Below are 13,057 nucleotides of genomic sequence, written 5' to 3' on the forward strand. Positions count from 1 at the left end.
TCTCTCCTGCCTCTCTCTCTCTCTCCTGCCTCTCTCTCTCTCTTGCCTCTCTCTCTCTCTTGCCTCTCTCTCTCTTGCCCCTCTCTCTCTCTCTTGCCTCTCTCTCCCCTGCCTCTCTCTCTCTCCTGCCTCTCTCTCTCTCTCTCCCTGCCTCTCTCTCTCTCTCTCTCTCTCTCCTGCCTCTCTCTCTGTCTCCTGTCTCACTCTCTGTCTCCTGTCTCTCTCTGTCTCCTGTCTCTCCCTGTCTCTCTGTCTCCTCTCTCTCTCTCTCTCTCCCTGCCTCTCTCTCTCTCCCTGCCTCTCTCTCTCCCTTGCCTCTCTCTCTCTCTCTCTCTCTCTCTCTCTCTCCCCTGCCTCTCTCTCCCCTGCCTCTCTCTCCCCCTGCCTCTCTCTCTCTCCCCTGCCTCTCTCTCTCCCCCCTGCCTCTCTCTCTCCCTGCCTCTCTCTCTCTCTCTCTCTCTCTCTCTCCCCTGCCTTTCTCTCTCTCTCGCTCTCCCCTGCCCCTCTCTCTCGCTCTCCCCTGCCCCTCTCTCTCTCACCTGCCCCCCTCTCTCTCTCACCTGCCCCCCTCTCTCTCCCCTGCCCCTCTCTCTCTCCCCTGCCCCTCTCTCTCTCTCTCACCTGCCCCTCTCTCTCTCTCCCCTGCCCCCTCTCTCTCTCTCCCCTGCCCCTCTCTCTCTCTCTCCCCTGCCCCTCTCTCTCTCTCTCCCCTCTCTCTCTCTCTCCCCTGTCTCTCTCTCTCTCCTGTCTCTCTCCTGCCTCTCTCTCCTGCCTCTCTCTCTCTCCCTGCCTCTCTCTCTCTCCTGCGCTCTCTCTCTCTCCTGTGGCCTCTCTCTCTCTCTCCTGCGCCTCTCTCTCTCTCCTGCGCCTCTCTCTCTCTCTCTCTCTCTCTCTCCTGCGCCTCTCTCTCTCTCTCTCTCTCCTGCGCCTCTCTCTCTCTCTCTCCTGCGCCTCTCTCTTACCTTCTTCCCTCTTCTATAAATCTAAAAAGGCTTTTTACAAAATATTGTTTGTTTATTATTCTTTACATTTAATTGCATATTTAATAAAATTTAACATACAAATAAAATTCTATATTCTCATACATTTGTGTGTGTGTGTGTGTGTGTGTGTGGTCTGTTTTTTTTTTTTCTTTTTTTTTTTTTCTTTTTCTTTTATGGTTATAGGTCAGATTATATCTAAGGTCTGTATCCCACACTCATGTTACTATAAGAATATATACATTTATTATTTCTATATCACACAAGAAAGCAAACCAAAATCTCTTGAGAGTGGAGATATATTTTTTGGTGTAAATTCATTAGTCTTTGTTGAGCACCTGGTGACACTATTTATGGCAGAAGTGTGTGGCGACAACTGATGAATAATTCAAATTTATTAAGAAACATTTAACTAAAAATTGTGTTTGAAAAAAAAAAAAATAAAAAAAAAAAAAAAATATATATATATATATATATATATTATATTATAATATAATATAATATATTTTTGTGTGTGGTTTTGGACAGATGCTCTATTCACTTTATTTATCAAAATAATGAAAATGAGTTAGATCTAAAAACGTTAATCTTTTATTTCCCCCAATTACACTGACATATAATCTTGATAAAGATGCCTAACCGGTTCCCGACCAGCGTACGTCGGCAGAATGGCATGAGCAGACAAATGGGCGTACCTGTACGTCCCTTTAAATTTGCCGCCCTGCCATCGCGAGCGCGGCGGCATGCTCGTGTGCTGGCCGGGACCTCTGCGAGTCCGGTTGCAGGTCTCACGGGCATACCCGCGATTGTTTCACGGGGCAACTGAATGAGGAAATGCCGTTGTAAACAGCATCTCCCCGTTCTGCCTAGCAACTAGTGACACTGATCTGTGCTCCATGTGATCGGAGCAGAGATCAATGTTCACTAAATTAAAGCCCAGCCCCAATAGTTAGTAACACACCCCTAGGAAGACTTAACCCCTACACTGCCACCCACTGCTTAACCCCCTCACTGCCAGTGTCATTTACACAGGAATCACTGCATTTATATAGCTGGGATTGCTGTATAAATGACAATGGTCCCAAAAATGTCTCTAAAATCTCTGATGTGTCCGCTCTAAAGTTTCACTCACAAAAATCGCTGATGGCCGCCATTACTTTAAAAAAATAAAATAAATAAAAATGCCATCAAAACATCCCTTGGTTTGTAAACACTACAACTTTTGTGCAAACCAATCAATCGCTTACTGCGTGGCCTTTTTTCTTTTTTTTTCTTTTTTTTGGACACATAAGCTGAATTACCTAATCGAGGGGTGCCCAACCGCTGGTCCTCTGATGTGGCACGCCACGTCTTGCTCTGAGATGGTGGGTCAGCATGCCCAGGTCGCTTGTTCTTGACCCGCCATCTCCGAGCATCAGCGCAAAGAACTGAGCTGTTCTTAAAGGAAATAGAACCGATGTTTCCTGTATAGCGCCAACTCCTTCACAGGCGGAGTGATACCAAATGTACTCCCGCCGGTGACAGGAAGCATCAGTTCTGCTCTCTACAGCAGCCGCATGCTTCTGCTTTCTGTCACACTAATGCATTGGAACCTGCGATTTGGACGTTGGTACCAGAGCCAACCATCAGTAACAGCCAGCAGTACAAGTACCAGTCAGTGGTATCAGCTGGCATTAACCAACAGCAGTAACAGCCAGCAGTACCAGCACCTGTCCGAAGTACCAGCCCTTGAGGACAGCCAGCAGCAGCCACCAGTTATAACCAGCTGAGGGACAGCATCAACCAGCTGCAGGAATCCTGAGGAAGAAGTGAAGATCAAGGTCAGTTGAGATGCAAGAAAACAGCCGTGCATCCATGTGAAAGCAGCCTTAGGCCCCTTTCACAGGATTAGTTCGGGTCTGCCTGTCTGTTTTTCATGAGGACCCAATCTGACCCTCCATTCACCTATATAGAGCGGCAGATGTAAACAGAGTTGTATCTGCTTACAGAAGCCTATCTGTAATCCAATTTCCTTAAATAAATAAATAAAAAGACGATCTGTCCCCTTCTGTTTGGGCAGATTGGAGGGCCCTTAGGGTAGAGCGAGGTGCGTCTGTGTCTGCTCTACATATGCAGAGTGGACACAGATCTTGCAATCCGCCTGCTATGCTCATTAGTGACTTGGTAACCAGTCACAGGCCACAAAGTGGCCCTCGCTCCTCAAAAGGTTGAGCACCCCGGCCTAATCATTCTCCATTATGGAATAAAAATTACATTTTGTTTAATCCACTCACCTTCTTACTTACTCCCGGGGTCATTAAAGATCACTTTGTGTTTTGTGCAGGCATATTTTCTCTTCCCTAATTATTTTTTCAAGATTGCAACTTCATTTACAGAAATTCTATTTTGTTATTTTTTTTTTATATAGATTAAAACGCACGATTGACGGTCAGGTAAGTGTTACATATAAAATCCAGTCACTACAGCAATATAGTCTTTATAGCTGTAGACAATACAGTTTTGATTTATGATCCAGGTGCTCTTATATTATAATTGTCAAAATGTTTATTTAATTTACATTGTGTGTTTTTTTTTTTTTCTTTTAATATTTGAGTATCAACAAGAAGAAATCATTTTGAAGACATGCATTGGTGTTTATTTACAGTTGGTGGATATCTCTATTATTAAAACCTTTGATATAACTTTCTAACTTTTTTTTTTTTGTGCTTTTATAGCTATTTAAAATTGGGACAATAACAATACTAACCTAATCGTATCAGATTGTTTTTACGTTTTTTTTTTTTTTTTTGTCATACATTTTAATAAAGTTGTAAATAAATATGGATAATGTGTTTATTTGTAATGTGTTTTACATGTGACTTATTTCATTTTTTTTTTTTTCTGTTTTAACCCTTTTTAGATATGCCTAACTGCCTCATCAAAACCTGTCGTTATGGCACTGGTCGTAATCGAAGCACAACAAATATTACATTATTTTCATTTCCCAAAAATGAGGATCAAATCAAACAGTGGCTAAGAAATGCTGGAATGCACAGCACAATGGTTGAACAATTTATACCTTTGATACTGGAAGACAAAAGAGCAGACCGATTCCGAATATGTGCTGAACATTTCGAACCAAACAGCTTTATTCTTAAAGGCTTAAAAAAAAAACTTGTGCCTAATGCTGTGCCAACCATTTTTCCACCAACAACTGAAATGCAAGTGTCGGAGAGTGCATGGAAAAAAATACTTTCCAAAAAGCCTAGATTAGAGCTCTTGAGTGGTGAACCATCGACATCCTCAACACTCAAGACTGGTGAGAGTAGATGCGGTTGCCATCACTCCATGGTTCCCACCAAAACACAATGTGACGCAAGTACACAAATAGACATCTTTGATTTTCCATCATTGGAATCCGAAGATAGTTATTTCAAAGTTGCAAGTGAACGTAGCATACAACTTGATCATTCATATTCCCAGGAAGATCTAACACCACAACATGAGTCCACTCCTCGCAGTAGACCATCAGGATCAAGTTTCAGGAGAACTATTCAGTCTCCTGAGGAAAGTGAATCTTTTTTAAGACCTTCTCCTTTGCCAAACCTTACAAATGCACCAATAGATTCTCCATGTGAAAGTGTGCTAACGGGAAGAAAACGTAAACTCCGATATGAGGATGATTCAAGTTATCAGCCCTCTGACTGTGAAACTCCGGATAAATATGAAACTAGTTTGGAGGACAATGATATAGAACAAATTGAAGAACCAACATGGGAACATCCTTTACAATTTATAAAAGAAAAAAAGTATATTGTGTTTGAAAGCTGCCTTGATGCATTATTATTTAAAATGAGGTGTCCGGAAAAAGAATGCTGTTCCCGAATTAAAAATTTAGAAAAGCAATTGGTTGGAAGCATGGTAGTGGTGTTTTCCACATGCGGCGGAAAACATTGCTGTAAGCTGTGGCAAAGCCAACCGAAGATTAAACATATTGCTGCTGGAAACATTTTAATTGCAGGATCGATAGTTCTCTCTGGATCTAGTTTCACTAAATTCAATGAATTATGTGATTTCACTGGAATTGCAATGTTTGGAAAATCCTCTTTCCACATGTCACAACAACGCTTTATTTTCCCAGCAATTGACCTACACTGGAGAAAAGATCAGCAAGAGGTCAGAAACATGTTAGCTGGCAAACCCTTATTCCTGGTGGGCGATGGACAATGTGACAGCCCAGGCTTTTCTGCAAAATATTGTACATACACGTTCATGGAGCAAAGATCTAAAAAAATTGTAGACATGGAAGTTGTGCAGGTGACTCAGAGCACTTCCTCTGTGGCCATGGAGAAATTTGGCTTCCAAAAATGCTTAGACAGAATCCGTGAAGCAAATTTGGAAGTGCATATTATAGGCACAGATCGCCACACAGGAATTTGAAAACTGTTGAAAAGTCCTGAATATGAACGTATAATTCACCAATTCGACATATGGCACTATGTAAAAAATATAAAAAGAAAACTTTTACAAATTTCCAAAAAAAAGGCATACCGGCCCCTGACGCCATGGATTCCTTCAATTGTAACCCATTTTTATTGGTGCAGTCGAAACTGCAAAGGGGACGAACATGAATTTAAAATCAGATGGGAGTCAATAATGCACCATGTCATCAATGAGCACAGTTGGAAAATTGGAGAAACAGAATACAAGTGTAAACATGATGACCTAAGCATTGATGACCAACATGTGGAATGGTTGGTAAAGGGCAGCCAAGCTTATGACGCACTATCTAGAATCGTTCTGGATGCACAAATAATTAAGGACATACCTCATCTTATATACTTTTGCAAGACTGGTGCATTGGAGACATTCCACAGCATGATGCTAAAATACAGACCGAAACGAATACATTATCGCTATGATTCGATGGAGGCCCGGACTAAAATAGCAGTGTTATGCCACAACCACAACGTTACAAGAAAACCAGCAATAATTGAAAAACAATTAGAAACAGGAGAAACTGTGCAAATGCCACGCAAGAACCTTGAATTTCCACGTGGCCGTAAAAAATGGATTGTGAGAACCGTTTATGAAAAAATGTCCTCCGATCATGTCATACCCATTTTAAGTGACATGATCAGTCTCACTGAAGGCACGGTTTTTTCGACATGGAGATCCAAAAACAAATTAATGCCACAAAATATTTCTGCAGAAGAAAGACCGCCAAAATCCACTGCCGTGGAGCTACAACGCACAAGATTTCCAGATGTGAGAAAATGATTGAGTGGTGAGTAAAATTACATATGAAAATAAAACCAAAAATGTAATATAATAAAATTTAATTTAAATACAATTAATATTCAGATATTGTGATTTGTGGATACTCAATATTTTAATTTTTTTCCCATTTTTAGATCTGAAAATAAAATAAAGTCTTAGTTTCCGCGGACAAAACTTGAATCAACAATTTGTTCACTTCAAATTAAATTTATTTCAGATTCAAGGGGAGTTGGCATTGGAATGCATTTTCTGCACTTGCACCATTCCGTATTCCCAAGACGTTGTGTTTCACCTTCCTCTAGAGTTTCTGTTGATTGCAGCGTGGAAATCTTTTGTAATGGATTACATGGAAACGCTGGATCGTTTTCTGGCTCAGGATATTGTGACCATAGTTCCTCAAGCAACATTTGTCTCTGTAGCATAAACCAAAAAAAAAAAAAAAAAGTTCTTTACATAGTTATAATTATAGGTTAATAAAGAAAATGTATTTTATTACAAATTTTCATGTAATATTTATTCTTGTTTGGCAAAAATGTATTAAATAAAGATGACTTTTTTTTTTATAATTTAACCACTTCAGCCCGGACCATTTTGCTGGTCAAAGACCAGACCACTTTTTGTGATTCGGCACTGCGTCGCTTTAACTGACATTTGCGCGGTCATGCTACGTGGCTCCCAAACAGAATTGGTGTCCTTTTTTTCCCACAAATAGAGCTTTCTTTTGGTGGTATTTGATCACCTCTGCGGTTTTTATTGTTTGTGCTATAAGCAAAAATAGAGCGACAATTTTGAAAAAAAAACGCATTATTTTTGACCTTCTGTTAGAATAAATATCCCAAAAAAATATATAAAAAACATTTTTCGCTCTATTTAGGTCGATACAAATTCTTCTACATCTTTTTGGTAAAAAAAAAATCGCAATAAGCGATTATCAATTGGTTTGAGCAAAATTATAGCCTTTACAAAATAGGGTATAGTTTTATGTAGTTTTTATTAATTTTTTTTTACTAATAATGGCGGCGATCAGAGATTTTGATTGATACTGCGACATTATGGCGGACACATCGGACATTTTTGGCACATTTTTGGGACCATTGTCATTTATACAGCAATCACTGCTATATAAATGCAGTGATTCCTTTGTAAATGACACTGGCAGTGAAGGGGTTAACCAGTGGGTGGCAGTGTAGGGGTTAAGTGTTTACCTAGGGGTGTGTTACTAACTGTGGGGGGCTAGCCTTTCATTTAGTGAACACTGATCTCTGCTCCAATCACATGGAGCAGAGATCAGCATCACTTGTTGCTAGGCAGAACGGGGAAATGCTGTTTACAACGGCATTTCTCCATTCAGCCGCCCCGTGAGACGATCGCGGGTATGCCCGCGGCGATCGAGTCCGCGGTACCCGTGACCAGATTCATGGGGGTCTTGACCAGCATGCTAGCGCGTGATGGCAGGGAGGCATTAAAGATTTGACGTACCTGTACGCCCATATGCCTGCCTGTGCCATTCTGCCGACTTACATCGGCGTGTGCTGGTCGGGAACCGGTTAAATAAATAACGTTTGATAGTAATTCATCATGGTTCATTTTTTTATTTCATTGTATAATTACACATGATATATTTCATGATACAGATACATCAAGCTATTTCTATTAATGCTTACTCTCTCCTCCCACGTAGAGTTGCTAAAACTGCTAACAGAGGGGGTTTCAACTTCAATCTGAGGCAGTATCGCATCATCCTTTACTAAAAAAGTTTTTACATTAAACGATATTTTCTACTTTTCAAGAGCATTGTCAATTTTTTAATTATTTATGGACAAACACACACACACACACATTTTAGAGATTGCACTTCTAATGCCTACAGGAATGCCTTCAGAAAATAACCCCCCCTTATCCTCCTGCATTCTCACCTACCCCATCCCTTAGATGCCTACGTCAACAAAATGAGGGCTATTTATATCAAACAACGGTTTAACTGTCTTGCTTCTTTGACCACACGTCACAGTCAACGTTGGCATGAGAAATGGTCCATCCAAAAGATTTGTCTCCCCCCTCCTCCTTTACCTGAAACATTTCCATTGTCAAAGCGCAACATGCTTCAAGCATGCACATTGGGGAACTAGCTGTGAAGTTGCAAGGCTCCAATTGGAGTTATAGCTGCACTCTGCCTTCCCACAACTGTTTTTTGACAGGTACATATTTACACTTCCATCTGTCATAGCCGAGCTTTGGTACGTCAAACGTTAGAACCCCCTCCTTCTTTGCCCCCATTACATTTGGAGTGCAGAACGATTTGCACATTAGGGATATGACTGTGAATCCAAATGGATTCAATGCCATTTTCTGATACTAGTCATGGTGGCGGCAGCTACCAACAGCTGATCAGAAAAGACATTGTGTGCTCACTGGACACGTAAGTGTCCATAGATTAAAAGTCACCAGCTACTGTATTTGTAGCTGCGTACTTTACGTTTATTTTTTTCGCACACAGTGAATAAAAAAAATTAAAAGAGAATTGTGGTGTGTTTTTTTTTTTTTTTTTAACATTATATTTACCGAGGTGGATGGAGTATGTGACCGATGCTGCATCTGTCCACCAGCGTCTCAGCGTCTGCACTGAGAATAGAACGATCAAACATCGCCGAGGGGGATCTGTGATAACAAAGCCAAGCAGAGAGCTGCTGCCTGTCAGTCAGCGGCTCTCCGCTCTGTTCCTCCATGCTCAATGGAGCACTAAGCTGTGGCGGGGAGCGGTTTTCTTAGAGGCTGAGAGGGCTCGCAGTCCAAGCACCTGGCGCATCCAGTCTTTGAGTCGGGATGACACGGTGCCTGGACTGATCTGTGTGTTATCAGCAGAGAGCGGACTTCAGACCAGCTGAAAACGAGAGAAGCCCAGCCAAACAAGCTCATGCATGACTAAAATACGAAGTACAGACATGTAACTTTTACATTATAAACATTGTAATTTTTTTATTTAAATTTAAAAAGTTACTTACCATTATTTTTTTGATCAGTAAGACCTGTTATAGCTAAGAATAAAAAAAAAAATATTGTTAGATCACAAAAAAATTACAAATTAGGTTAAATGAGAACTAAATAAAATTATAATTTGTATAGTTATTAAAAAAATGTATATATGTATAGTAACGCATATATAATAAAACAAAAACGTGTTTGTATAGATATATAAATACATACTGGACACTTTATTATGTACAGCTTTCATAGCATCGTTTTGAGTGTAGAACTGGGAGAAGCCATCAGAAGATGAGAACACTGTAGCCATAAAGGGATGGACATGGTCAGCAACAATACTCAGGTAGGCCGTGGTGATTAAACCATGCTCAATTGGTACTAAGTGGCCCAAAGTGTGGCAAGAAAAATATTGCCCACACCATTACACCACCACCAGCCTGAACCAGTGATACAAGGCAGGATGCATTTATTCATGCTTTCATTTTTTTTAATGCAAATTTAAGACCCTGCATCTGCTTGTTACAACATAAAATGAGACTCATTAGACCAGTCAACATTTTTTCAATCTTCTATTGACAAAATTTGGTGATCCTGTTACAATTGTAGCCTCAATATCATCATGTACTTAGATGACTGGAGTGGCACCCAGTGTGCCCTTCTGCTGCTGTAGCCCATCTGTTTGAAGGTTCAATGTGTTGAGCATAAAGAGATGGTATTCTGCATACCTTGGTTGTAAATAGTGGTTATTTGCGTAACTGTTGCCTTTCAGAAATCTGTACCATTAAAAACTCACATATGAAGTAGGGATTTTAACACACACATAACAAATGGTCCATAATGGTGACACGCACCGCACCCCCTATCCATGCCCCTATATCTACATGCAGGTTGATGGATGCATGGATTACAATGAGGGGGTTGTTTATTTTTGTAAGCATTTGATTAGAGCCATGGGCTCTAATAGGCTTCAAGAAAGGGTGACCATGGCGCAGAGAGCACCGTGCTCAAAGCCCAGCCACTTGTGTGATATTAGCAAATTTAAAATCGTTATTGTGACACTGATTTCCTCCTGGTCAATCATGGGCAAAGGGTCCTGAGACACAACTGGGTGGGAGTCCTAACTAAGACCTGATTGGCCATGAGGAGAAGCAAACACCAGGACTCGGGGGTGATGCAGGGGTAAGCCACTGTAGCCGTGACATGGATGGGGTAAGTGCGGGACTGACAGTCAGTCAATGGGCGAGCAAAGTGGCGATCAAACGATGTTGTGTGGGTGGAGTGAGTTTGCAAGGTGGACCACCCAATTCCCCCCCAAAAAAATAAAAAATTAAGCAAAGGGAACCAATGCACATAGATGATACTCTATGAATATTTAATGAATTTTAATGTGATTATATATCTATATAACATAGAGAAAGTTGTTTGTGCAAATAGTTGTAAATTTGCAGTTTTTTGTAAAACTACCACCATCCCATCTAACACCATAACACACCACCCCCCACCCCCATTAATTAATATGCTCAGTTTGTATATCTTCAGTACATCTAGAATAAGATGCATAAATGAATTTTGTTGCTGAGATTATTTGTTTTTATTTTTTTAATGAAAAGCTGTACAGAAAAAAGTAGACACTGGGTGTAGATATACACACACACATATATAGACACACACACATAACGAGATATATATATATAACAAGATATACACACACACTCTCTCTCTCTCTCTCTCGATGCATATATAACAAGAGATATAGATATATCTATATAGATATATACATACACACACATAACAAGGTACATATATATCTATATAAATATAGATATATACACACATATCAAGATACATATATAACAAGCTATATATCTCTTGTTATGTAGATATGTCTGCACAGAAGCAAATTATTTAGTTTACAATTAGTATATTTATAAGCCTCTTACCTTTTGCTGCTGGTGTCTGTTGTTATAAATGCAGTATATTTCCTGGTTCCTGGAGGGAGGATGCGAGGAGGGGTTTGCATAGCTATGGGGCGGCAACTTCCTCTGGCACTGCCGTTGCTATGGAAACTTGACCTGAAACCTATTTCACTGCTTGTGCAGCACTGAGCATGTGCGAGATTTGCAAGGCTGAGATCCAGGAAGAAATACAGTCTGGCTTCAGATGCCCACACCTAAGATGGCCACGGTCTGCTGCAAGTTTATAAAGTTACAAAATGCTGTAATAACCTAACAAAACGGGCCTTTGATTACAGACTAACTTTACTAGAATGCTTTAAGCTTGTGTATGATAAGTGTATGATAGGTTATTTTTATTTAAAAAGTCACATTTTGGCTGGAAAACCACTTTAAGGAATAGCAGACTGTACCGCACTCAACCCTATGTACTGTAGTACCCTATACCTTACCAGTCCTTATAAGGACCTTTGTGGAACAAGTAGGTTGTGAATGATTAGCAGACTGTGAAAGGTTATGTTAAGCATCCATCTTGTTTCTGTCAGCCATCTTAATATTCACAAACTTCCATTTTACAATATGTACAGTTTGAACACCCCTTTAATTTCTCAGATAACTGTCTCAACATGAGATTCTCCTAACTCATTTGTTCTCACACACTTATCTATAACTTTCACACATTTTCCTAGCATTGCTTTAGCTACAAAAGAAATCATGTACTGTCTCTTATCTTTTTCTCATATTATTTTAGCTAGCTTAGAACAAAGAACAATAGCGTTTTGTCTTGACCAGCTGTAATCGTCTTGATGTCTACTGCGCATGTCTTATTCTGTGTAACGTGAAATTTACTATATCAATCGCTTTGTAATAACTCAATACAATTAGTTCTCGAAGGACGCCATGGTGTGTGTGTGGTTTTATTTGTCCTTTGAGAATTGATTCCAGAGCGCTCTGAATTTATACAATACATTGGATCTAAGGTCTGAGAGGTTGAAGGGACCACCCTAGACACAGGATTAACCCTTTCAGCACTGGGGGCTTGTCCCGGGATGGATGTTTATTTACCCTTAACGGACTTGGAAAGCTACTTTTAACGGCTCGGTAAGTGAATTCTATTCTTATTGAGTGAAATTGACTTGCCGGGGTCCAGGTGTGTGACTTGGCTTCCATCCCACAGAGATTGCTGTTGGGTTATAGAACCTCTCATAAGTATAGATAAGTTGACCGGTCATGACCTTAGGGGTCATATAGTGTTTTGGGGACACTTGTAAAGGTCTCGGTGACCTTAGAAGAATAGGTTTTGGTGACCTAGGAAAATTTACAGAGTACTCTAGAGTTTTAGTTCTGTTCGGGACAGAACTGGTGACTGATGATCAATGTATTGTGTAAACTTTGTGTATGATTGTATAACTGCTTCGCTTTAAAAGTATCACGCTGAATGAATTGCGCTGAGTGTGTATATGTGGACTGCTATTTTGTTTCCAGAACCAAAAGGCATACTTGGTGAGTAGTATTCCTGGAGGTTATAAAGTTACAATTTGGGTAAAGCTATTTTGGGAAAGGTAAACAGATTAATGTACATTGCAAGTTAATTTCATAGAAGATTTAAATTTGTGTGAAACAAAACAGCAGCTCCATGAGCAAGATTGTGTGTTTATTGTATGTCTGAAATACTCTTGAACTTGTTCCAAATTTATTCTGTTACAGTCTTGAAGTGATTGTAGCTGTATTAGTATAAAAAAGTATCACGGACAGTACTGATATTTTTTGGTAAAGGAATCTAAGTTGAGGTATTGTCTAATTGTCTGATTCACACCGTTGTCTGATTGTCTGCACAGTTAGGTGGCAGTCAAGCATGATAAATTGTTTTGTTTTCATAGGAAA

General features: G+C 40.1%; 1 long non-coding RNA gene across 2 annotated transcripts; it reads right to left on the reverse strand.

Annotated features, from left to right (window-relative positions):
- Positions 1 to 6,404: 6,404 nt before the first annotated feature.
- Positions 6,405 to 9,276, reverse strand: LOC143926996 (uncharacterized). Of its 2 annotated transcripts, none has more exons than XR_013262192.1 (3): positions 8,802 to 8,849; positions 7,904 to 7,981; positions 6,405 to 6,652 (listed from the first exon to the last, which is right to left on the reverse strand). It is a non-coding gene; the product is annotated as an uncharacterized LOC143926996 (long non-coding RNA). The 2 variants fall into 2 exon arrangements; XR_013262191.1 differs by lacking the exon at positions 8,802 to 8,849 and adding an exon at positions 9,242 to 9,276 and having other exon boundaries at positions 6,406 to 6,652.
- Positions 9,277 to 13,057: the final 3,781 nt, after the last annotated feature.

This window comes from Lithobates pipiens, unplaced genomic scaffold, assembly GCF_037356315.1.
Source record: "Lithobates pipiens isolate NorthernLeopardFrog02 unplaced genomic scaffold, aLitPip1_a1.2 Scaffold_23, whole genome shotgun sequence".
Classification (NCBI taxonomy): Eukaryota; Metazoa; Chordata; class Amphibia; order Anura; family Ranidae; genus Lithobates; species Lithobates pipiens.